General features: G+C 31.0%; 1 protein-coding gene across 1 annotated transcript in view; it reads right to left on the bottom strand.

Moving 5' to 3' along the window:
- Positions 1-24,408, bottom strand: part of LOC117176320 — a 556,505-nt gene that overhangs the window by 387,464 nt on the left and 144,633 nt on the right. Inside the window, exon 3 of the mRNA XM_033366539.1 lies at positions 4,418-4,486. The gene's annotated coding sequence lies outside the window, so the exon portion shown is untranslated. The remainder of the gene's footprint in view (positions 1-4,417; positions 4,487-24,408) is intronic.

Raw genomic sequence — 24,408 nt, 5'->3', positions numbered from 1 at the left:
TGGACTACTCTAGTGTACTATCCAGTAGTTAAATTGACGGGATCAATCCAGGACCTGTAAAGCCAGTCGATGTCGAAGCGATAAAATAAAACGAGGGCGGGGTGTGTGAGGGCCCGTTGCTTGAACACACCAACATCAAGCACGAAGGGTTTTAGCCCTCTGATCCTACATTAATTATCAGACGTCTTATCAGAGTCGTGGAAGTGTGAGCCGCCCCCGCAAGAGACTTACGTGCGATTTAATCGCATTCAGAAAAGAACCACGACGTGCTCCGATAGAAACGTGATCGATTCAACGTCAGTTTTCCTAGACCGTAAACTCGCCAGAAAAAAAAAACCCTCCTTCCTCGAGTCACAGTGACTTTATCGAGGGGCAACTTCGATTATTGGCAAACTTTTATTTTAGGGCCCATAGAATTAACATTTTTCTCAAAGTTCAACCGACTTTTTTTCACCATTTCTCATTAAGGACTTTTCGACCAAGTTTTTTTCAAAAGAAAAGGAACCGAACTGAAGTGAACTTAATTAAGTCATGTACTTGATCTCTTGTGTGTAAAAAACAATATGCACATAAATTCCTTTGATCCAATAGTGTAGGTACATCAATTTTTGTTTGTAATTCAATTGAGACGATTAAGGGAATGTATTTCTGAATGTAATATCTCTTTACTCTAGGTGAAAAATATAGAGGTTTGCTAATAACAATGATCCAAACGTCATTTGCAGAACCTAGAAGAAACAATATCGGGTTTTAAACACAAAATTAATTGTGCGCCACTTTCCCTCACATATGTGCCGCATAGCCCCAGTTTACGATATTGCAAAGACATCTATTTTCATAGTAGTTGCATTTTTTAATTTTTTGACAAGACAGTCCTAAAACTGCTTTTCGGCACTAACGGAAAATGAAAATTGGCTTTTTAATTAATAGAAGGAAAAAATGTTAACAGATAAGAATTATTTGAAAAATGCATTTAAAACTTGAGGATGACAATTTTGACAACAAAAACAAAATTCGTAGTCATTTTCCGAGGTTTTCACGGTTCGCAAACATTTTTCAGTGAATGAAATTAAAAAATTCGGACTCTAAAAGTAAAACGTATTCCATTTGAAGTGATAAAAACTGAGCTGCAAATCATTTTAAGCAATTTTAAACTAGAAATGTTAAAAATTGAAAGATTGAATGTTTGTATAAACTGAACACTTCTTAAACTAAAAGCTAAATTATTTTCATTTTAAATACTTTAAAAATCCTTAAAAACTACAAAATTTTATTTCTAAATCTTGAAACATATACACGCTCTCATACATTGATTCAAATTTTAAATTATTTTCGAAATTTTTTGAGAATTTTTTTAAGCTTTTAATGATCCTTAAAAAGCATTTAAATATTTTTTCGAAACCTGTAAAAATCTATATTTTGTTTTAAATTAGGCCGTGGGCTATTTGCTCCAAAATTTCGGTACGAACGCCAGGATGTTGTCGGTTTACGTAGACACTTAGTTTAAATTATTTAAAACATTTCAAATTTTTAATTAATTTTTTATCTTTTCAGACCTCAGAAATATCTATTCAACTGACTAGAATTTCTTCTAGGAATTATAAGTGTTTAATATTTTTTATACAACAAAATTGAACAATTTTACCAGTAACTTAAATTTATTCAAATGGAACAATTAACATTGTAATTTTCGAAGTTTAGTCTTTTTTTAGTTATGAATTTTTGACTTATAATTTAAATTCACATTTGAGCAACTGAAAAGGTTTTTTTTTATCGAAAATTGTAGATTTCAAACACTACTAGTCTTTAATTATTTAAGTTTTTGAAACTGCATTTTAAAATTCTTTAAGTAAAGAATGTGCGCCTAAGAAGTAAAATCCAAAACGAAAATTTTTTAAGTAACATATTTTCGAATTTTGCATTGTAAACTGAATGATACATTAATTCAAAAAGATACAAATTCAACTGATTATTTTTAAAACTGTTGAAATCAAACTTAGACAGATTTTTTTTCTAAAAATTTGTACAATTTCCAGTAATATAGAGGTTATTTTACTGAATAAGATCTGTTATTAGGGCCACTTATTTTTAACCTATTATTTGATTTTTTTTTTATTTTACAGTGTTTGAAAATCTGACAAATATTTGATGGTTCAAAACTTTGGATACAATAATTTTGTAACTAATGTTTTAAATTCGTTTGCTCGCATACATTATGAAATCAGTATTTAATATTTCGACTTTTCGCGTTAAATTCGAAGAATTTATAAACAATTTTAAAAAATGCAACGTCTAAAGCTTTTTACGACTTTTCCAGATTCCTTCTTATTCACACGTCATAAACTACATGCATAGACGTGAATATTTCCAATTGGTTTCAACAAATTAAAAAATGAAAGGAACATTGTAGATCAACAACCAATTCATTCCCAATCCACTTCCGCATTCCCTATATTCATTCATCAAGTCCCTACAGAATTGAGTTTTACAAACACCAATTTACGTAAATTCAAGTTGAACTACATTGGGCCAATTAAAGTGAATTTATCCCAGTTTAATATAAGTACTATGCTTGTGTCATGAATTCACCCTTATTTACTTGCGAGAATCTCTATATTCACCCTATTCTTCTTTTCTCACTCCCTAGTCACAAACACGCAAATTGACTTCAGTTTTGCCTCGTTTCGGTCTCGAAATGCAAAAATGACAATAAGTCGAGAGTGGAGGGAACGACGTAAGTAGAAGATGTAAAAAAGGAAATGTGAAAGAAAATAAAAGACGGGAGTGAAAAAAGAGCGTAAGGCGGATACAATTAGGTTTTCACCCTTGGGCACCGTTCTTCTTATTCTTATCCACTTCTGTCCTCTGCTGTCGAGTACAGATAGCGTCTTAGAGATGGAACTGATAAACTTGATTCGTCTTACGAATTACGAAAAGTTGACTGAAATAACAATTGAAACTTTTCTCCGACGAGTCGAATTTCTAATTTCAGCTTGTTTCTCTTTTTTGTACCTTCATAAAATTACTTATTCTTGAATACTTTTTATGTACAGAATTCCTGAAAGTAAAAACAATAATACGAAGACAAAGTTTGGAAAACCACCATAAAATGTTAGAAGTAATTAAAGGTCACAATGGTAATATTATTAAAAATTGGTACAGGAAAAGTACATATTTAGGTAGAATTAAAAATTTTGTTCCACTCATTTTTTTTTCAAAACAAAGTTGCAGTAATCCAAATCTTAGTTGTCAGAGCTCTAGGTTTGTTCCATGTTTCATATCAGAAAGGAAATTTGAACATTGTTAGGAATAACCTTTTTCTAAATTATTGCCAACAAAAGTTAATTGAGAAACATACTATAATTAGAATTCAACAATTCAAAAACAAACAAGACTTGATTCTCAGGTATCAGGGAGAGAGCATCGCCGTTTCATTCCTGTTCTTACCTGCTCATTTTTTTACCTTGATAAGGGTGGGGTATGAGTGCCGAAACGTTGGTGATTATTTTGTACAAATGTTTTTTGTTGTCATTTAATAATAATAATAAAAACAAATAAATGAACAAATTATAGTGGTTGTCCAAATTCGGTCATTAGATTCTTGGTTTTATTTTTAGGAAATTTGTACATCAAAGTAATTATTGGACGTAAAGTAGGATTTAACATTTGATTTTAATCTAATTTCAATTTCTTAAGTTTCAATACTTTTTTTCTGAAATCAGGAAAATATTACAAATTTTTTCTTTTTCTCATATTTGAGAAGATTCCGAAAAGTATTTTATAATTAGTTTAAAAAATTTGATAGGAGTGGCGGGTCGAAAGAACATGACGTAATATTATAGGTGAGGTCTCGTTAATTCGTGACTGAGCGTGAATGGGGTACGGAGCCGGGGGGGGGGGGGGGGGGGGGGGGGGGGGGGGGGGGGGGGGGGGGGGGAGCTTGAAATAAAGCGTGACATCATATGTGAACGCTCTCTAATAAAAATTAATAAGAATAATGGACCCCTTCGAATTTTAGGTATTACATTGAGGATAATATATTTACGAAATTACGTCAGATTTTTCATGCAGAAGTTCTTGTCTTTTGCATCATGCACACAATGCTATCAATAATTTAATATCTCCAGCTATCTCCGTAATTTAATACATACAAGCGCCTAAGATCGATCAAAGTCTTTCAACATTTTTCATGTAAACGTCACTGGAGTTGTGTTCAACTAACCGAATTTATGAATGGATTTAAAATTGAAAATTAAAAAGTTGTTTGACAGTTGTTTCAATCCACACATCAATTTTTTATGAAATTTCTAAAAATAGGGAGGCATGTATTTCATTTAATGAATACTGTTATATATACTTGTATATACTAATATTCACAGCGGAGAAAAATATTATACAAAAAATAGTATTTACTTACTTTGTCAAACTCTGACTGCAGTACGCCACCTCTGAATATTCTAATGCTGAATCCGATAAAATCCGCTTTCTGAAACAAAGCAAAAAAAACAGTTTCACGAATCTGCATATCTCTTTCGATTTGTTACATTTGCCAATAAAATGTGAGAGGAAATATTTTGCGTAGCAATGGTATTTTTCGTACAGACATCACAATATTTTCGGTTTTTTTACTTTTCAATATTAATGTTGAAAAGAAATTAATGAAAAATTATTCATCGACTATTGAAGTATAAACATTTCTTATGTGAATTCACAAATAGAACGTATTCAGTCGAAAGGATAACTTTTAGTCATACCATACATTTTTGCATAAGCATTAAATAAAGATTAATAAACGAAATTGATGTTTCGCGTGGAAAAGGTACTTATTTTTTTATAAGAAAATGTTTTATAACTATTTGAAATCTAGATAGAATTTTTTCGTAAACTTTTGAAAATGATGTAGTTGAGTGAAAAAGGGTAATTTTGTGTTACATTTTAGAATTAATATAATTTTACGCTTCTAATTCACATTACTTTTGGTAAAGAAAGTAAGAACAATTCATGTTTGAAAATCAAACAGTACAGTTTTTTAATGCAGATGTTTAGAAATATTAATATTTTAGCAAAGAAAAAGCCCCTTACAAAAAAAAGAGTAATCAGCATAAAAAATACATTTGTTCAAAAAAAAAGAAATGAATTAATGAGTTATTTCAGTACAAAATGCAGACTTTGACAGACATCTATGAATCAATTTCTTAATTATTCTTTTCTAATTACCATATCTCTATTAGCGATAAAATCAATAATAGAGTTCCATTTAAAAGTAAAAGAGCCATGCAATTTCATCATAATTAAAGAATGAAATTTATAAAATTAAGTGTCGGAGTTGCGATGCAGTATATATAAGTCAAATAATAGAACCATTAGGGATAACAGATTGTCCAGCGATTCTTAGGAACGAAATTCAGGTCTGCCCAGGTTTTTCAGGTCAAGGTAAAGATGTAGGAAGTGACATTTTTTATTGGCCAAAAATTTTGGAAAAAACCGAGCCATAAATAAACAAGTTCTTAATTTATTGCGAACATGAGTTGTCTTGGAACTTCTTGAAATCTTTGTTAAATTTTTTGAAATGTTTGAAATTTTTATGAAATCTTTTAGCAAACTTTCTTCAATCTTTGTTTATGAAATCTTTTGTGTTCGTTTGAAAACATTGAAATTTGTCGAAAGCTTTGAAATATTTTAACTTTTCTGAAAAATTTGTCAACTCTTTCGTATTCGATTGAAATCATTAAAATATTTTTAATCTGTGTAAAATATTTTAAAATCTAAGAAATCTGCTTTACGATAGCCTTTTCAAAAATCTTTAGAATCTTTTGAAAGCTTAAAAATCTTTTGAAATGTTCAAAATATTCATAAATATATATTTGGAAAATTTTTCTAAAATCTTTGTAAAAATCTTTTGAAATAATTGTGAAATTGTTCTTAAATCTTTGTTTATGAAATCTTTCTTCTTCGTTAAAACCACTGAATGAATGTATAAATAAACTTTTTTCAAATCTTTGAGATCCTTTAATTCTATTAAAACTTTTAAAAGCTTTGTGAACTTGTTGTGCAATATTTTAAATATAGGACACACGCCTTTTTAAAATATTTGAAATGCGCGAAATCTTTGTAAAATATTAGTAAAATATTTAGTAATGTCTTGCAATCTGGTGTATACTCAAAAACTAAGTGGTGGAATCCTCGAAAAATTCGCTATATGGCCATGTCTTATTCTAATTCTGAAACTGAATTAAAAGCGAAAGTTTGCACTAATAATACTTACAATTTGTAAGTTAAATATCACAAAAAATGTATACTTTAACATTCTACTCGTACATTAGCGGAGACAAAATAAAAAACATAAAGAATTATGCACAATATTAAAGTCTCTTCATTGCAATCTATAAAATAATGGGTAAAGTCCACCGAAAATACCTAGAAACCTCTTTTATTTATTCTGTAATGAGTAAAAATTAATTATATCTTGATAAATAAACCATTTTTTTGTAGCAAGAGTTCTTGTAAACGAGATGTTTCTTTCATTATATACTAAAAGATTTGCATTACAGTGAAACTACAGTTCTAATTATTATTGGCATCCAATAAAAACAGACATCTAAACTGACTTCGAAAGAGACACAATTTGACTTCATTTGAGTTTAAGCTTTTAGAGATTCTTTTCTAAATTTAATAAACAGAGACTGGTTTCTGATACTCCATATCAGACACAATTATTTTATAAATAGAGAAGGATTCAGTGGTAAAGTCAGTTTTTAGTCTGACATGAAAGAAGTCAAGCGACGTATAAGTAGATAAAACGGTGTCGGTCAGGCGTTATAAATTCATTAATTTAAAATAATAATACTTCGGCGAGGCTTATATTTTCTAAATTTCAACGTCAGTAAGTAATTCTTGAAAATTATTGATCAAAAATTATCATCGACCAAACAAAATATTTGCATAATAATGAGTTCATATGCGGCACTATTCAATCAAATTAATATACTTTTAATTATTAAGCTATGCTTCAAGCTAAAAACATTTATTTTATAACATTCCATTCGGTTTCGCTATATTTGTACAGTTTATACAATCAATATAAATATCCGCATTATTAAATATAAAATTTTTTTTAAAAATCGATATACGGTTCAGAAAAAATATTTGAATCTTTAAATGTCTATTTAACACTAGTTATTTGAGATTTTACATTTTCTCTTTTGCTGTGAACAAAAAAAATATAAATTATAATGTAATTTTCATTACTGATAGCCTATTTTCTTCTTCAAAATATTATCCACAATTTTACCCGGATAATTATTATTAATGAAGAAGACGTAACTGTTGTTCACCAATTTTGTTTATAACAGTTTTAAAATCATTTTTATTTAACTAATGCCGCTGGACGTTATTTTTATTGAGTTTAGACTTCGAATCGGACGTAAAGCAGCGTGTTTACGTCATGAGGCGTAATCTTACTTACAAATTACACTAAGCGACGTAATTTTTACCTGACAGGTTCAAAGAAGATTTTCTTTTTTCAGAAGATACTGCTCTACAACTTTTGTGAGCATGATTTTTTCATAAAATTTGCCGTTTTTAAGCTACAGGGACAAATACGCCCTCTAAACCTGAATAAGTGAAATTTCACTGATTCAAATAGCTAGAAATGGGTCACTGACAATCAGTGAAAAGTTACTTATTGATTCAGTGAAATAACCACTTTTGAGGGTTGGCAGCACTGCACCATGTCAATTTAGCAATCATAACAAAATAATATTTTAGTACATTCAATCAAAGAATCATGGTAAAAATTTAAAACCCATAAATATGATCAAATATTAAAAAAGGTGAAAAGTTTGGTGCTTTTAAATGAGAAAGTATCTCTCATATTACTTTAATTTCAAGATTGGACTGGCATGCAAAGTCAGTGCTACTTGCTACTTAAGTAAAAGAGCAACAAAAACGCTTAACATAACAATTGAACGGTTATGCTTCACATGATTTACTCTGGTGTTACTGAACTAATTAATGAATAAGTCGGAAATCACTGATTAATCAGTGAAATGTCTAACTAATATTTTACACAGTGCATTTTCCACTTATTCATATTTAGAGAGTTAAAAAGAAGAGAATGTGTCATGTAAACAAGTTGATTTCACTCATGATTATTCAAGCAAGTAATGATTTTTAATGGCGTTAAATGAATAATTTAGGTTTATGGAAGTGTCCTGAAAACATTTATACAAAGATTTAAAAGAATGAATAAACTTGAAGGTATTTATTCACCTTTAATTGAAGCTGTATAGCTACTTTAGCGCCGCCATATTTGCAGCTATTTTTCAAATGGTTTCCCTCGTCCAAGTCCAAAAATCGTACATATTATTACTCTGAATAATGAAAACTATTAACTAAAATAAAAATAGCGAATAGAATGCGAGTGGTCGGTAGGTGAAAATGAACGGGGATAGTCGAGAAGTTAATTACTCCTGCAGTCTTATGCAATTTCTTGAAATTCTTTGCAATTTCATGTTAATTTTTACAATACTTTGTGATCCTCTTTTACGAAAAAATATTAGAGGAAATTCAGTGTAGGTCTACAATGGTTTTCCTATAATCAATTTCTTCTAATTTTTTTTACGATTCTAGAACAATTATCATCGCGAATCTTTATAAGAAAAACAGCATATCAGGAGGGTTCAAGTGATTACAAACAGTTTCGAGGTAATTTACAAGATTTTAAAGGATCTTGAGAGGTTTTTAAATAGCTTAACATATTCTTAAAAATGCATTGGTTAATTTAAAAATATTTTTAGGATTTCAAGGAATTTTAAAATATTTCGAGGGAGTCTAGAGTATTTTAAAATGTTCCCTTTGGAAAGTAAATTAAATTAAATTGCAAGGATTACTAGTGATTTCAAAGATTTCAAGTGATGTTAATCAAAAGGTTTAATTTCAAACATATCAGGATTCTTTAATGCCAATATTAAATCTACAAGGTACCGCACCCCTACCTCTTTCGGAACACACACTTTTTTAACCCCTAAAATAATGAAAAACTGAATAAAATTCTAAAAACTCACCTAACACTCAAGCCTAACATTTTATGCATAATAATTTAGAAATCAGATATAGCAAAAAGTTTCATTCCCTTATCTCATCCGGAACACCCTCGTTTTCAACCCATAAAATAATGAGAAATTGAAAAAAATCCCTTACATCCAGATCTAACATTTTATGCTTGAAAATGTTTCAATGTGATGTCAAAAGATACTAAAAACAGTTACATTTCCCTATCTCACCCAGAAAACCCTCATCTTCAACCCCTAATATAATGAAAAACTGAAAAAAATTCCAAAAAATCCCCTAACATCCATACCTAAAATTTTATGCCCCAGAATGTTTCAACGTGATGGGAAAAGATACTAAAAAAAGTTGCATTCCCCTATCTCGTCCGAAACACATAGTAAAAAAAGTTTCATTTCCCTATACTTTTTTGATTCGAAGCTTAAGGATTTTTATTTTAAGTTATTACAAATTATTAATTTTTAATTGTTCTTACCGAACAAAATCTTTTTAAATACTTATAAACATTTTCTCAGAACCATTTTTTCAAAATTTTTAAAATTAAATTTTGGGTCTGGAAGTTAGGTGTTTTCTTTGAATTTTTTAAAAATGTTTTATTATCTTAGTGGTCGTGAACGAGGGTATTCCGGAAGGGGTAACAGAATTAAACCTTTATCATTATCTTTTGATATCATATTTAACCATTCTAAATCATAAAATTTTAGGTCTGGAAGTTAGGGTTTAAAATCATTTTTTTAGATTATTTATAATTTTGGGGGTTGAAAACGGGGGTGATCCGGAAGAAATAGGGTAACGAAACTTTTTTTAATATCTTTGGACATCAACTGGAACGATTCTGAAGAACAATATTGTAGCTCTAGAATTTAAGACATTTTTTTATTCTTTATTATATTGGGGGTTGAAAACGGGGGTGTTCCGAGAGAAATAAAGAAATGACCCTTTTTTAGTATCTCCGGACATCAAATAGAACCATTACAAAGCATAATATTTTATGTCTGGTATTTGGGGAATCTTTTGGGATTTCTTTACATTTTTTATCTTAGTGATAAGGGAATGAGACTTTTTTAGTACCTTTGGACATCAAATGGAACCATTCTAAAACATAATATTTTAGGTCTGGAATTTGTTTTTTTTTTTTACATTTTTTATCATTTTAGGGGTTGAAAACGAGGGTGTTTTGGAAGTGATAAGCAAATGAAACGTTTTGTAGTACCTTCGGACATTAAATGGAACTATTTTGAAGCATAATATTTTGGGTCTGGAATTTAGGGCATTTTTTAGAATTTTTTTACATTTTTTATTAACTTTAGGGTTTAAAAATGAGGTTGTTCTGGATGAGATAGGGGAATGGAACTTTTTTTAGTATCTTTGGACATCATATGTAACCATTCTAAATCATAACATTATAGGTCGGCGTCACTCACTCGGTAGGGGAAAGGAGTAGTGTGTGGAAGGGATAGAGATTTTTCAGATTGATCCAAAATTCTCGTGCTATTAAATAAATAACACGTTCGTTCCGCAACACTGCTCCGACCCAGGTTGCTGATCAATCTCTCTAGCAATCACGCCAAGCGAAGAGCCTCACGAAGTCGTTATGTAAGGTTCCCCACTTGGGTCCATTAGTGGCCAACGTCTTTTGTTTCAGGCGTCATTCACTCTGCTGACGCTCTTTTAATTAACTATTTGTCGCCATACTTTCCTGTCCTGGCATACTTCTCTAGCTTCTTTTATGTTCATGCATTTTTTCATGCAGGCTCTCGTGTTTCTGTGACTTCTTATGTCTCTTCTAACTAGGGTCTCGTTCACACATTCGAACCATTTTTTCCGCGGTCTACCTTTGGTCCTGCTGCCATTTACTTTACCTTGATACACATGTTTCGTTGGTCGTTCATTTGGCATTCTCTCAACATGTCCGAACCATCTTAACCAATTTTTTCCCATGTGTCTACTAGCGTCTCTTCTGAACCACATTCTTTTAGAATTATCTTGTTACTTACTTTGTCCATCAGGGTTTCCCGGCATATTATGCGCATGAATTTCATGTCAATTTCGTTAATTTTACTCTTATCTTTTTCTTGATAAGTTCATGTCTCGCTACCGTATAATACAGTCGTACAAATATAGAATTACGTATTGCCATTTTGGCTTTATTGTATATATTTTTACTTCTGATAAGGGGACCATCTCTACCAATAACCTTCTTACCTTCGTTTATGCGTCTATCTAATTCCTCATCTATCTTCCCGTCCCTAGTAAATAAACTACCAAGGTGTACAAACTTATCAACTTGTTCAATTCTCTCATCATTTAATAAAATATTGCATAGTGTTTTCTCACTCTTTCCTTCGAAAACCATAGTTTTTGTTTATTTGCGTTAATCTTGAGGCCCATGCTCTTCATGCTTGCATCTAGTTTATTCAACATTCTTTCTAAGTCTTCGATAGACTCTGCCATAACAACCTTATAATCTGCGAAAGCTAACCCACGTACCCTAGCTGTTTCGAGATCCAGACCCTCTTCGTCGAAGAGAGCCATTCTTAAACACTTGTCCATAAATAATATAAATAACCATGAAGACATAACGCATCCTTGTCTAACTCTTGAATAATATCGAAACCGTCACTCAGTTTCCCATTCACTCTTACACTCGCTTTGCTACCTGTATATACTTGTTTAAGTATCTTTTAAACAAACAGAATGTTTATAAATTTCTTTTTCGTTTTTTACGATTTAATGTACAACAATATTAATTAAAATTTAATAGACGAAAACTAAATAAAAATAATACTATTTTGAGCTTTAACGAAACAAACATGGGCAACAATTCATCAATCAAACATTGTTCATATCCCCTACACTCTCACTGAATGCTGAAAAAGCCTTTCCAAATCAATTTCTATATTCGGGCATATAGCTTGAACGAACAAATAGACCCAGAAAAAAATTGAAGCTATCGTTGAAGGCCTCCATCATGAAAAAAAATATTATTATTTAAACCATTATATTGTTTATAATATTTATAATCCGTTTAAACAAAAAGTGAACAACAATTTAACCTGCATGGCAACCAGATATCTATTCTGGAATGTTTTAGAATAAAAATATATTTTCCGAATATTAGAAATTCCAATTTAAACATTGCTTTTACCCCCTCCACTTTGACTCGAAAAATCCCTTAAAAATGAATTTTCATATTGGGAACTGTAGCTAGAACGAACTAATAGTCCCAGAAACGAACTGAAAGTATCGTTGAAGGCCTCTCATCCATATTTCTAGGTGATTTTCGAATCATGAAAAAAATTATTATTCAAACAATTGTATCGTTTATAATATTTATAATTTGTTTAGACAATCAGTGAACAAGAATTCACAGTGACTGACAACTAGATATCTAATCTGGAATATTGTTGAATGGAAATAAATTTTCCGAAATATTAGATATCAAGTTGTCGTCAATCAGTGTGATTTGTTGTTCACTGATTGTTTCAACAAATTATAAAAATTATAAACAATATAAGTGTTTAAATAATAAATTTTTTTCTTTATTCGAAAATCACCTAGAAATATGGATGAGAGGCCTTCAACGATACCTTCAGTTTGTTTCTAAGACTATTAGTTCGTTCTAGCTATAGTTCCCAATGTTAAAATTCATTTTCAAGAGATTTCTCGAGTCAGAGTGGAGGGGGTCAAATCAATGTTTAAATTGGAATTTTTACATTTCGGAACATTTATTTCCATTCTACAATATTCCAGATTAGATATCTAGTTGTCAGTCAGTGTGCATTTTTATTCACTGATTGTTTAAACAAATTATAAAAATTATAAACAATAGAATTGTTTCAGTAATAATTTTTCTTGATGATTCGAAAATCACTTAGATATATGGATGAGAGGCCTTCAACAATACCTTCAGTTTTTTTCTTCGTCTATTTGTTCGTTCTAGCTATATGCCCGAATATAGAAATTGATTTGGAAATGCTTTTTCGTCATTCAGTTAGAGTGGAGAGGATATAAAGAATGTTTGATTGATGAATTGTTGACTATGTTTGTTTCGTTAACGCTCAAAATAGTATTGCTTTTATTTAGTTTGTGTCTATTAGGTTTTACTTAACATTGTTGTACATTAAATCGTGAAAAACGAAAAAAAATTATAAACAGGCTATTTTTTTAAATAATTTTTTTTCGGTAATTCAAAAATCACCTGGGGTTATTTTATTGAAGTATCTAGTAATGTGCTTGAAAATATTTTTCAGCTCATTCGTTTGTTTGTATTGCGTTCCCATTTGTTTATAACAATAAAATTGTTTAGAACTCATTATTTTTGCATAATTCGAAAATCACCTAGAGGTATGGCTGAGCCGAACTCAGATATGTTTTTGTTTTTTTGATAGGACAATTGTTTTGTTTAAATAAATTTGCCAATTTTTAAATATAAATGTATAGTTAAATTCAGGGTCGTTATATTTTAACAACAACAAAACATCTAATTTTGCACACAATGGTTTAATTTTTAAGTAAAAAAGATCATTGTACAATAAAAAATTAATTAAATAGTTTAATTTTCACTCACCGGTAAATTTTCTACTGAAATTATAAATCGGCAACCAAGGAATTTAATTTTTAATAAACTGGGACAACTTTTAACCACAAAAGACAAATTTCCGACCTAGAAGAAGAATTTTATTCAAAACAGTTAAACTTTCAACCCGAAAATATTAATTATCTAAGAAATAGATGAATGTTCAACGAAATAATTTAATTTTTAACCAAAGAGATAAATTTTTTTTCAAAATGATAAATCTTCAAAAATACAAAAAAGGATGTTCTAACGAAGTACTGTAACTTTTAGAGCAGAAGTTAAATTGTATTACCAAATGGACGAATTTTCAACAAATAAAGATTTGTCAGTTGAGAAAGATAAAAAATCATCAATGTTGGTGAACTTTTAAGCCAAAGGAAGAATTTTTTGTAAAACAATTATATTTTCATTGCAAGAAAATAAATTTTTAATAGAAAAGTTAATTTTCAACCAAACAGTTTGCAGCATTAACAAAAAAAGGAAATTTCAACTAAAGAGATCAATTTTCACAAACAAATACAAGAGTTAAATTTTCAGGTAAAAAATTAATTTAATATTTTAAGAATCATTTTTTGTACAAAATAGTTAAATTTTTAACCAGAGATAAGACGTTAAAAAAGATTATAATCATGTGGAACAAATGTTATTCCAGCAGTTGAATTTTCAATTTAAAAAAATTAAATTTTCAGTAATGGTTTCGGTAAAGTAGTTCAACTTGCAAACAGAAAGATAACTTTTCAACTAAAATTATCAATTTTCGAGATCAACAAAATGATTTTTAATCATGTGGTTTAACCTTCACCCAAATAATTGAAGTTCCTACCAAAAAACAGCAATACTCAACTAATAATGTAATACTGAATATGCCGAACAAAAACAATTACTTTTTAATAAAATTGTTGAATTTGCAATCATAATAATAACATTTTAAACTAAAAATATAATCGTTAGAAGAAAGCAACTAAAAAAGAAATAAAAAGATAAAGGAAATAAATTACTGACAAGAATATTATATCAGGGTAGGCTCAAGCTTCCTGCTCAAAATTCCCAAACTTTACTCTGGTGCATTTTTTATTTTCCCTGACCATTAATATTCAAATACCAGAATCTTTATCTTGTACAATTTTTAAAATACAATCTTTTATACAAGGAATAAAACAATTTTAAATTAAAATAAAAACTTTTCTCATGTATTATCCTTGACTGTTTTTATAAGTACCTCTTTTAGAAATTCTCTGATTTTTCCAAGTTTTTTTTTAAACCCCTGACTTTCCCCGGCCAATACAATTCTCGCTGACATGTCCTGGCCGGCCACACTGTACAAATAGTATGGGATAACTTAATCAAATTTGAACCGATTTTAACCAATAAAAGCTAATTGTATCTGAAATTAAACTTAGTTCAATATATTTACAGCAACAAATTATGAGATTTGGAAGCTTTTAATGATATTGTTAAGTTGAAAAAAACGAGAATAAATGAGAAACTTTAAAATATTTTCGATTGTAGCTTCGTGATTTTCATCGTGATAAAATGAAAATTCTCTCGTTAAAAATGTATGTTTTCTACTTACAAAACAAACAAATTAAAAAATCAAATGAAAACTAGCAAAAACGATTCAGCAGTATTTTTCTCATTCAACACAGAGCAATTTCAAAAACCTATTTTTTTATTGGAATAAAGATTCCAGGATCATTAGCAAAATTCAAAAACTTTTCAAGGTTTTCAAGGCTTTTCAGGATGCTACAAACCCTGATTTTATTGCAACACTATTCTTATAAACAAAAATAAAGCTGTTTCATGTAAAAAATGAATAAAAAATCAACAAACATGGGCGTTTTTTGTAAGAACCATCGTGTCCCGTATCGTACCAGAACCGACTCTCCCCTACATCATTTAGAAAAATGTAGTAATTTTGTAGATAATGTGCAAGTATCTAATTAAATCTCAATTTGAATAAGAAATAGACTTTCTTAGCTCGAGTAAAGAGTCGAATTCTAAAATAGTGAGAAAATCGGTTCAAAAGCGAAGGACGCTGATAATTGTGGATGAGAGGATGAGATGAAAGACAATCGAATAAACGCGACGAGCAAGTAACGAGACCTCGAACTTATGACTTGGAAGGACGTGTAATTTCCTATCAGTAAAGGGACTCGCACCCCTTTGCTCGCCCAACCTTGAAACGTGCTCTACGTGAGTCAGGATGTTAAGACGGATATGCGGGGATGGGCTTTTTCTCTCAACTGACAAACCAGCAGGTCTGCCGGATCAGTTGAAGGTTCAAAAAAGCCGTCGGAAGCGTGGCTTTGGGCTGCCTCTACTGTAAAGCACATTATAGCACACTACACAGCGAGAGGCGAGGGACGAAGAGAACAGTTACGGGTCGTTCCAGCTTCCTACTAATCAACCTAATTCCTAACTTGTAAAACACACAAGCTGGTCCGTGGTCCTAACGAGGTTATCCCTTGTTAGGCATCGAACCCTTCTGTTCCATGGCACGATCCGTCGCGTCGCTTCAAACTGCAAAAACTCATCCACGCTCTGTTACACTCCAACTACTAGTCTGCGAATCAATTCGTACGAGTGTCGTTCGTGATCTCTCGAACTCATTTCATCATTTTGCCATTGCCATCACGAAGTAAAAATTCTCTCAACTAGAAATTTAACTACAAGTCCAGCGTCTTTTAAAATTAATCTCACTATTTATAATTGGAGAGAACAAATTCATCCCACTTTTCAGTTTTCTCTGATTTCAAGTTGTGAAAAATTCATGGAAGAAAAGTTAATGATGAGGAGCAGAACGACTCGTAATTGCATCTTCTATTAGTAAAAGCGAGAACTTAATTAGTCTTTAAAGAAAAATCTTAATTTAATAATTCTTCGTAAACTATTAAGCAGAAAAAATTTCTCTTTCCTTTTCAACATTTTCCAGGCATTGATAGCATTCAATACATCATGCACAACAGTAGAGTATGAAAACTGGACGAGAGAAAAGGGTTTGAGCCCTTAGGGTGAAGAACTGACACGTTTTTGTTTTAATATTACAGAGTTTAAACTTTGGCATTGCTGGAATAATACTTATATTTCGCTAACATTAATTGTTTATTAGAGGAAAAAGGACCTCCTAGCATCTCAAACTCAGTTTCTAATCATCGTTATCTCACTGTCAATCTCAGTTAACTTCAAAGGCATCTTACTCATAAACTGACATCTATACGTACAATGCCTATAGATTTACAGAAGTGTCAGAAGCACCTGTCAAGAAAACGACAAGGTTCGCGACGTCCAGCTTCTAACCTGACCCAGCGACCTAACCCCGGTCTCACAACTCTGAGCCGGATCCCAAACCCTCCTAATTAAGGTTCGAAGTTGAGCGTGCTAATTGGCACTGCGTTAGCAATGTGAGAGGGAGATAGAGAACCAAGACGATTACGCTAGAACAAATCGTGCCTTGTTCGCTTAGTAGATACAATTTGATCTTAATGATTTTTAACCGTACTAGAGCCAAATTTTTAGTTTTTCACTTGAAAACTCAGTTTTTCCGAAAATGATTAATAAAATGTTTTTAAATATATACTAAGCGCTAATTGTATGTAATTTTGTAAGAGATTCTGAAACTTCCTTTTGAAAAAATAGCTCGGGTTAAAATTGTTTATTTCATAGTGACGACAACCGCGATAATCACGGATCATTCCTCTTAAATATGGATCAACTTCTATGCTCTATGCTTCAGTGAATTTTGATTATTTTGTAATGAGAATTTCTGCGTATCTTATAAACAAAATTCTTCGGATATATACAGTAAAATCCCATCATTAAAAGAACATTTTTTACGGAGTAACACCTTGATTCATATTATATTTATGCCGATGATCCATAATTACATCGTTCGACGGTACTTACTTGAATTTGTATATTTTTAATTTGGCTACAGGAATAACTGTATTTCCATATCCAGGTTTTATTTCTTGAAAGATTCTTTTGTAAGTCTTGTTGGCTTTTGTGGAAATTAAAATTTAGTGAAAACAATTTGTGGTAGCTATTTCTCATTATGTTTGAATGAAGATCGCAGCTTTTACTTGTGATAGGAAAGCTCAAGCAAAAAAACTAAGTAATATTTTTTAAATCAATAAAAGGAAATTATAAGATTTTTTCTGAAGTATGCTTAGATTTATTCTGTAAAATATGGAATAATGAACAATGAGTCTATTTACGTTGATTTCATAAATCACACGGAAAAAAATTCTTGAGGCGAACGAGTGAATCGAGAATATATTAAACTTAAAGAGAGTGACTGCTTAGATGAGGTAAAAATTTTAGTTAGTTTGAGTTAAACATTTAGTTCCTTTATATAAATTATTCTCGTAATGATTTATTTGGACAAAGTTGCTAAGTTCGACATTTTATCATTTTCGACAGATTGAGTATAATTGTATTATTTTTAGATTATGAAAACCATTTAGTTGTTATAGAAATGCATTAACTTACAGTAGTCAATTTTTCGTCCGGTATCGAGAAAATGAATTTCCCTGAAATCTTTATAATGCATTTGGAGGTCAACTTTATCGTTTTTCTCGCGTTTCTTAATATTTCAATATAGTCACCGCTTGCAATCGAAAAACTTGTAAATTATTATTACCGCAACACAAACTCTATTTAATATGAACATTCGCGCACATTTTAAGTGGTAAAAAGTGTTTAATTATCTAAACTAAATCTGAACTGTCACTGCTTCCGATTGGACTGTCGCCATTTTATTTCGGTGCTGCCATAATGCACCGGTTATCTTCCAACAATTCCTTCGGACACCTTTTCTTAAAATCCCTTTTATAGCTATATTTATTAGGGGTTTGGCTATACGATATCCCTGGTATATGGAAAATGGTCAAAGATATTCATTTTCGCTGATCCAGGGATCTTTCTAAATTCCTTCGTTCGTTTTCAGCTAAATGTTTAGCTATAATAAGCAAAAATATCCCTGTTACAGCTCAATTTTTTTAACGTGCATTATAACAGAAAAAATTGGGATATCTGTTATAACCGACTTTTGGTTCGACATCCGACCAGAAAAATTATGCTTTAGGCTAAAAATGTCGCCTAAAACTTAAAGATGGTTTTTAAAATTAATAATAACTTGCACGAAAAACATACTTTAAAAATCATTAAAAATACAAAACTTAATAATGTTAAACGGCTCTTTTTAAAGCATTGAATCATTCGTTTGAAACAAGTATTTTTATTTGAAATAAAACACTAAAATAGGAAATACCTCTACGTAAATCAACTAACAAAAGTATGTGCATATTTGCCATTTCATCCATTAATTTTTGTTTGATGGATGTTTACCAGACGTAAAGATATTGCAACTCTGCTTTCACAATAAATAGGAATGTAAATTAATATATCGTGGAATTGTTTCAGTCCAAGGTTTTTTTTATTGTGGCAAAAGTAGGATTTCCGAACAGAGCGAAATCATTAACAATTTTCAAAATAAAACAAATATTTTGTTCTCCTTGGCCTGATTCAAAACATGATAATAGTTTTTATTATTACACATTTTAAAACCCTTTTGACTGGGCACGGTGCCAGCACAAAAAAACCATACCCTATAAATTAAATTCCGCTTAAAAAAATAATTTAACTGAAATTTTATATTTGAAATATTTTGAACTCGTAAATTGAAGACATTAGAATTACAACTGTATACGGACTATATGGGGTGGGCATTTTGTTAGACTTATCCAGTTGTCATTCTCAGGTCTCCAATTGATTCAATAATTGCACAAGTGTTTGAAAAGGAAAAGATTTGATGTTAGAAAATCGTTCTTATTTTAAGAAAATGAGGTCACATTTAAAACCAAAAAACCTTACAGGCTCCATTTAATAAAAATAAATGACTGAGACTTTGTTGCAAATCTAAAAACGGGCTTACATTAGACGACAAAAAATTGTAATTTAAACAGACCTCCTGAGTTGCAGATTTCATCCAAAATTAAAACTTTACGTAAACATTCTTGGTTCGTAAGAAATAGGGAAAAATGAAAGAAGTTTTAATCCAAGTTTTAGAAAACTACTAAGGTTTAAACACTAGTTCTGCTGTTAATTTAACTTATTGCCTTTTCAAACAGGCCCCTATAATCTGATTAATTCTAAGGTGAAAAATTGACATTTTTCTGTGTTTGTACAATACCATCGTAGAGTCGAAATTAGTGGAAGTGGCGATTAAGAACGAACTCTGAACTTGAGTGATAAAAGTTGGCAAAATGGGATTTGACCCGATGAGTTATCCATTTCGAGTAAATCCATTGTCTGTCGTAACTTTTCCGTATTCGTCTCTGGAGAGGAAAACGCTCAACTTGTCTGTAGACTATCAGTTGGTAGCTGTATTACCGATCAGTTCCTCTGTTCCTGTTTCGCGGTCGAGGGAAAAGGCTTTCCACTTTCTTTATCAAAGTTTCGCGGACGATCGGAAGACTAAGATCGCATCCCGTTTTTTCAGTGAAACTCGTTATCGACAACCACCACGGCCGCTTCCCCAGTGAGGCAACGTCTCTTACTTGTTTCACCGAGAATTCAATACCTTTTGATCATGTTCTCAAGTAGGCACCTGATAGGAAGATTGAATGCACACTAACATAACTTGTTTCGAAACGGATAACTTGCCGAGAAAGTTTCGATTGAAATATTAATTGGTCCAATAATTGAGAAGCGAGCGGAAGAGACATTTCGCAGGGGGAAAAAGGTCACCGAAGTCTTTATCAGTAATAAGTAATGGTCCAAAATTACTTAGACTTCGGATCGAGAAATGTCCTATTCAGGAAGGCTAGAAAATCGCTGTAAAAAAGTCTCTATTTTTCTACAATTCAAGAACGTAGAGAAAGTTTGCATCATTCATCAAGTGTTTATCCTAGGAACAGATTGCAATCACTTCTAGTCAGAAATCACAATTATCATTTTGGGTGAAAAGTATTCAAGAATTCTATTGATAAATCGTCTACTCTGCATAAACCTCACGTTTTTTAACTAAAAATTTAATTCTTTTTAGCTGAAGTAACATCTCTATTTTTTGTTAAGATATCTTTCTTTATCGAAAACTCAACTATTTGTCTAAAAATTAAAATATTTTGACAAAAATGAAGTTAGTTAAAGATTTATAATTTTAGTTGAAAATTTATCTTTTTGGTCGAAAAGTCGACATTCTTTGTAGAAAATTAAACTATCTCGTTGAAAATTAAGTTTTTTGTTGAAAATTCACCTTTTTTCGATGTGTGCAACGGATTTTAATTTTTTTAAATATATAAATATTTTTCGGTTCACAATTCAAGAAACTGGTAGAATTTTGTTTGCTTTTATCCTAAAATCGTTGTTTTTTTGTCAAAAATCAACAATTTGTTAAAAAAGTTATTCTTTTTAGTTAAAAATTATATCATTTTAGAGGAAAATTTAATTATCTGGGGTACCTATTTTGTTGAAAGTTCATCTTTTTGTGTTCAAAATTCAATAATTTAGTAGACATTTTTGTTCTTTCTAAACTGTAAAATCTTTTATGTTTATAAAATCAGCAATAGTGTAGAACAATAATACGAAGTCAAAAATTTGACCATTCGTTTGGAAGGTGAAATCCTTCGTTAATTTTGTTTTGTTTAAATTCCATCATTTTAGTTTAAAATGCAATATTTTTAATTGAAATTTTAGGAATTTAAAAAGTTAAAATTTGAATTTAATGTAGAACCTACATAAACTTTATTTAACAGAATTAATTTCATAATTATTCTGAAAAGTTTTAGAGCACCTTTACCTCTGAATACTCCTACATCCAGAAAGTTATTTTTCATTTACAACTATAGAATTGATTGATTTACTTTGAAAATATAAGAAATTAGTATAATAAAAAAATCCAAGAAGACTCTCTTTTTAATCGTCTTGTTCTCTTACGTCTTAAATTTTTGTTTATTATTCTTAAAAAATTAAAGGAAAATTTGTACATGAGTGAGAAGAAGAGAAAATGGAGTCAAAATTGCCAAATTTAAATATTTTAAGATGTTTTAAGTTTAAGGGGGAAAGTGCGAAAGGTGGTGGGGACCGTGATCCCTGAAATTAAATACCCTTTCATGTACATTCTCGAAGGCTTGCTAATTAAAACCTTACAAAATATTCTGTAACTTCCATTTTGTAATCCATTTTTGCTAGTTTTAGCTTATAAACAACCAGAATTTACCAACCTTATTATTATAAGCTCTGAGCTTAATGAGCTTAATACTTATGAATCATCAGCTTATCCAAATCACAAGCAGAGAATTTGTATAACCTTCGTGGGCCAGCTTATAAGCATAATAAAGCTCTTTCAGTACAAGCTGATTACGACAAAATGCGCGATAGCTCGCACCCACCATTTTTAAATTAAAATTAAATATTTAACTGCAAATTATTCAATTTTCAATGCCTTCGATTCTTTTCATAGGTTTTATTTTGGAAAATTCATCAAATGTCAATTAGCCTTATGTAAATTTTAACTACCAACAAAGCTGCATTTTGTTTTAGAGAGAATCTATTACCTTGGAAACTTTCAACTTTTCTTTCAGTCGTTTCAACTGGAGGGAATTTCTTGGAAAATCCATGCCGCGCATCTTTGCTTTTTATTACGACTACTCTGACTCTTGCATTAAACTGTAAGAACCTTTTGAGTAATTATGCGAGATAAAAAATTTCTCTAGATACTGATATTTCCATTTTCAGATGCATCTTCTTACAGTTGATTTCGGAGACATTTTTGTACAAATCTACTAACGACATATCTCCATATTTGTATCGAAATCCTGTAATTTATGTAGATCTTTTTTCTGTTTGTAGATTTGTAAGAATACTTATCACAATTAAAGAAGTTCCAACGAAAACAGCAAACACTCAATCTTTTTCGAAACCCTTTTTATTGACTCGCAAATTGGTTTAAAATAAAAAGAGTACTTTCTATACTTGCATTAAAATTGAATTACGTTAATGGAAAAAATTTTACCGTAATTGTACTTCCTGTATTTTCAAAAAAAATGGATTAATATTATATGTATGTATACAATTATATATTTCTAACAATGCTTCATTCAAATATCTCCAGATTAGTCTAAAGGAATTATTCACTGATTCTAGAGATTGCGAACTGAAGAATAATAGACGTTTTGTCCTGGAGGAAGGTAGTTTTATTAACAACAACAAAAACACTTTTAGCTGTTCTTTTTCTTTCAAATTTGAAACCTACTTTTTTAGACCTTTTCTATCCCTTCTAAATTTTAATTTTATGAGTAAGGCTGTTTTGGTTTCACACCCTTCACTGACATTTTTTTTTTGTTATTATAGACATTCGTCCCGAAAGTTGACCCTCTGTCTGGATTTTTAAAATCTATCGCAGACATGAGCGGAATGAGGGTGGTAAAAAAGTAGAAAAGAGCTACAGAAAAGTAATATTAGAAGAATTACGAGCATAATATTTTCCACTCTTTGAATTGTGCTTTAAATTCCGTATCCTTTGTAAAAGAATGATGTCTCGCCTTTCTTTATATCCTTGAAGGTAGCAGCAGTTAAAACTCGCTTCTTCTTTAATCGGGAGCGCCGGAAAAGTAACTGCGGTGCACAGGTGTATGCGGGTTCGACACTCCCTGGACTGAGCTTTTTTTATTTTCAGTCCTGCTGCTTCTCCAGACAGGAAACCCTTCAGTATCGTTGCACCACCACGTTCTTTATCGCGCAGGTCTGAAATAAAGAATTAATCTATGTGTAACTGAGAAGACGTGATACAAAAATGCCAAGTTTTTACAGTATGTCAATTGAATGACACCATGCAACTTCTTCACGCAAAGCATCCCGTTCTGGCAATGAGGGGCAAAAGTGCCTTCTCACCCGCGTCTACTTTCTCCGCCCACTTTCTATTAATCATCTAAATCCGACTTAAAGTTAGTTAGATGCAGCCTGGCGATTAAGACGTCGATAAATAATATTAATTACCGACGTGACCCGCACCCGAAGAGACCCTACTCTGTAGGGTTTAATCAATATCCTTGTAATGCAGCAGAAGGAACCCAACACCGCGCCGTACTGCTATTACACTACCGGAATTTGTCTCTGCAACGTCGACGTCGAAACAAGTATGTTTCACAACGTCTAATTAAAACTAAAGAGTCTTCGATTATACTCTATGATAGCAGGCAGTAATTTCCTCGAATGGAGCAGAGGTATCAACCTTCTCGTTTGCAAACTCGAAGGAACGAGAGTAATATAATTATACTGTGATGTATTTTTCTGTGTAATTATACATCAGATTATCAGATGTTCTCAGACAATTGCAGAATATTCGCAGCGAGAAGAACAACTTCCAGAAACTTCTATATCGAGAAACTATTCGTTGTAGAATTTGGTACAGTATTTTTACAGTAGTTCAATAGTAAGTGAGGGTATGCTCCAAAAATAGTATTGATTGCCACAACGATACGAAGAAATACTTTATATAACGAGAATATAGTTTCCTCGACTTGTCGGTGTGGTTGGGGGCCGTTCATTTTTCGGAACGGTAAAAATTAAGAAAGGTAAAATTTCAGAATGTGTTATAATACATAATGGTAAAACTTAGGAATACCAAAAATTCGGAAAAAGGAATAAATCCGAAATCAAAAACTCTGAGTAGTATTTATTCGGAAACCAAAGAAGCGGAATGGGTGAAAATTCAGAAGCGTTAAAATTAGGAGGGTGGAAAATTAGGAATATGTACATAT

The sequence above is a fragment of the Belonocnema kinseyi genome, chromosome 7, assembly GCF_010883055.1.
Source record: "Belonocnema kinseyi isolate 2016_QV_RU_SX_M_011 chromosome 7, B_treatae_v1, whole genome shotgun sequence".
NCBI classification, from domain to species: Eukaryota; Metazoa; Arthropoda; class Insecta; order Hymenoptera; family Cynipidae; genus Belonocnema; species Belonocnema kinseyi.
This window is presented reverse-complemented; position numbering and strand designations above follow the sequence as displayed.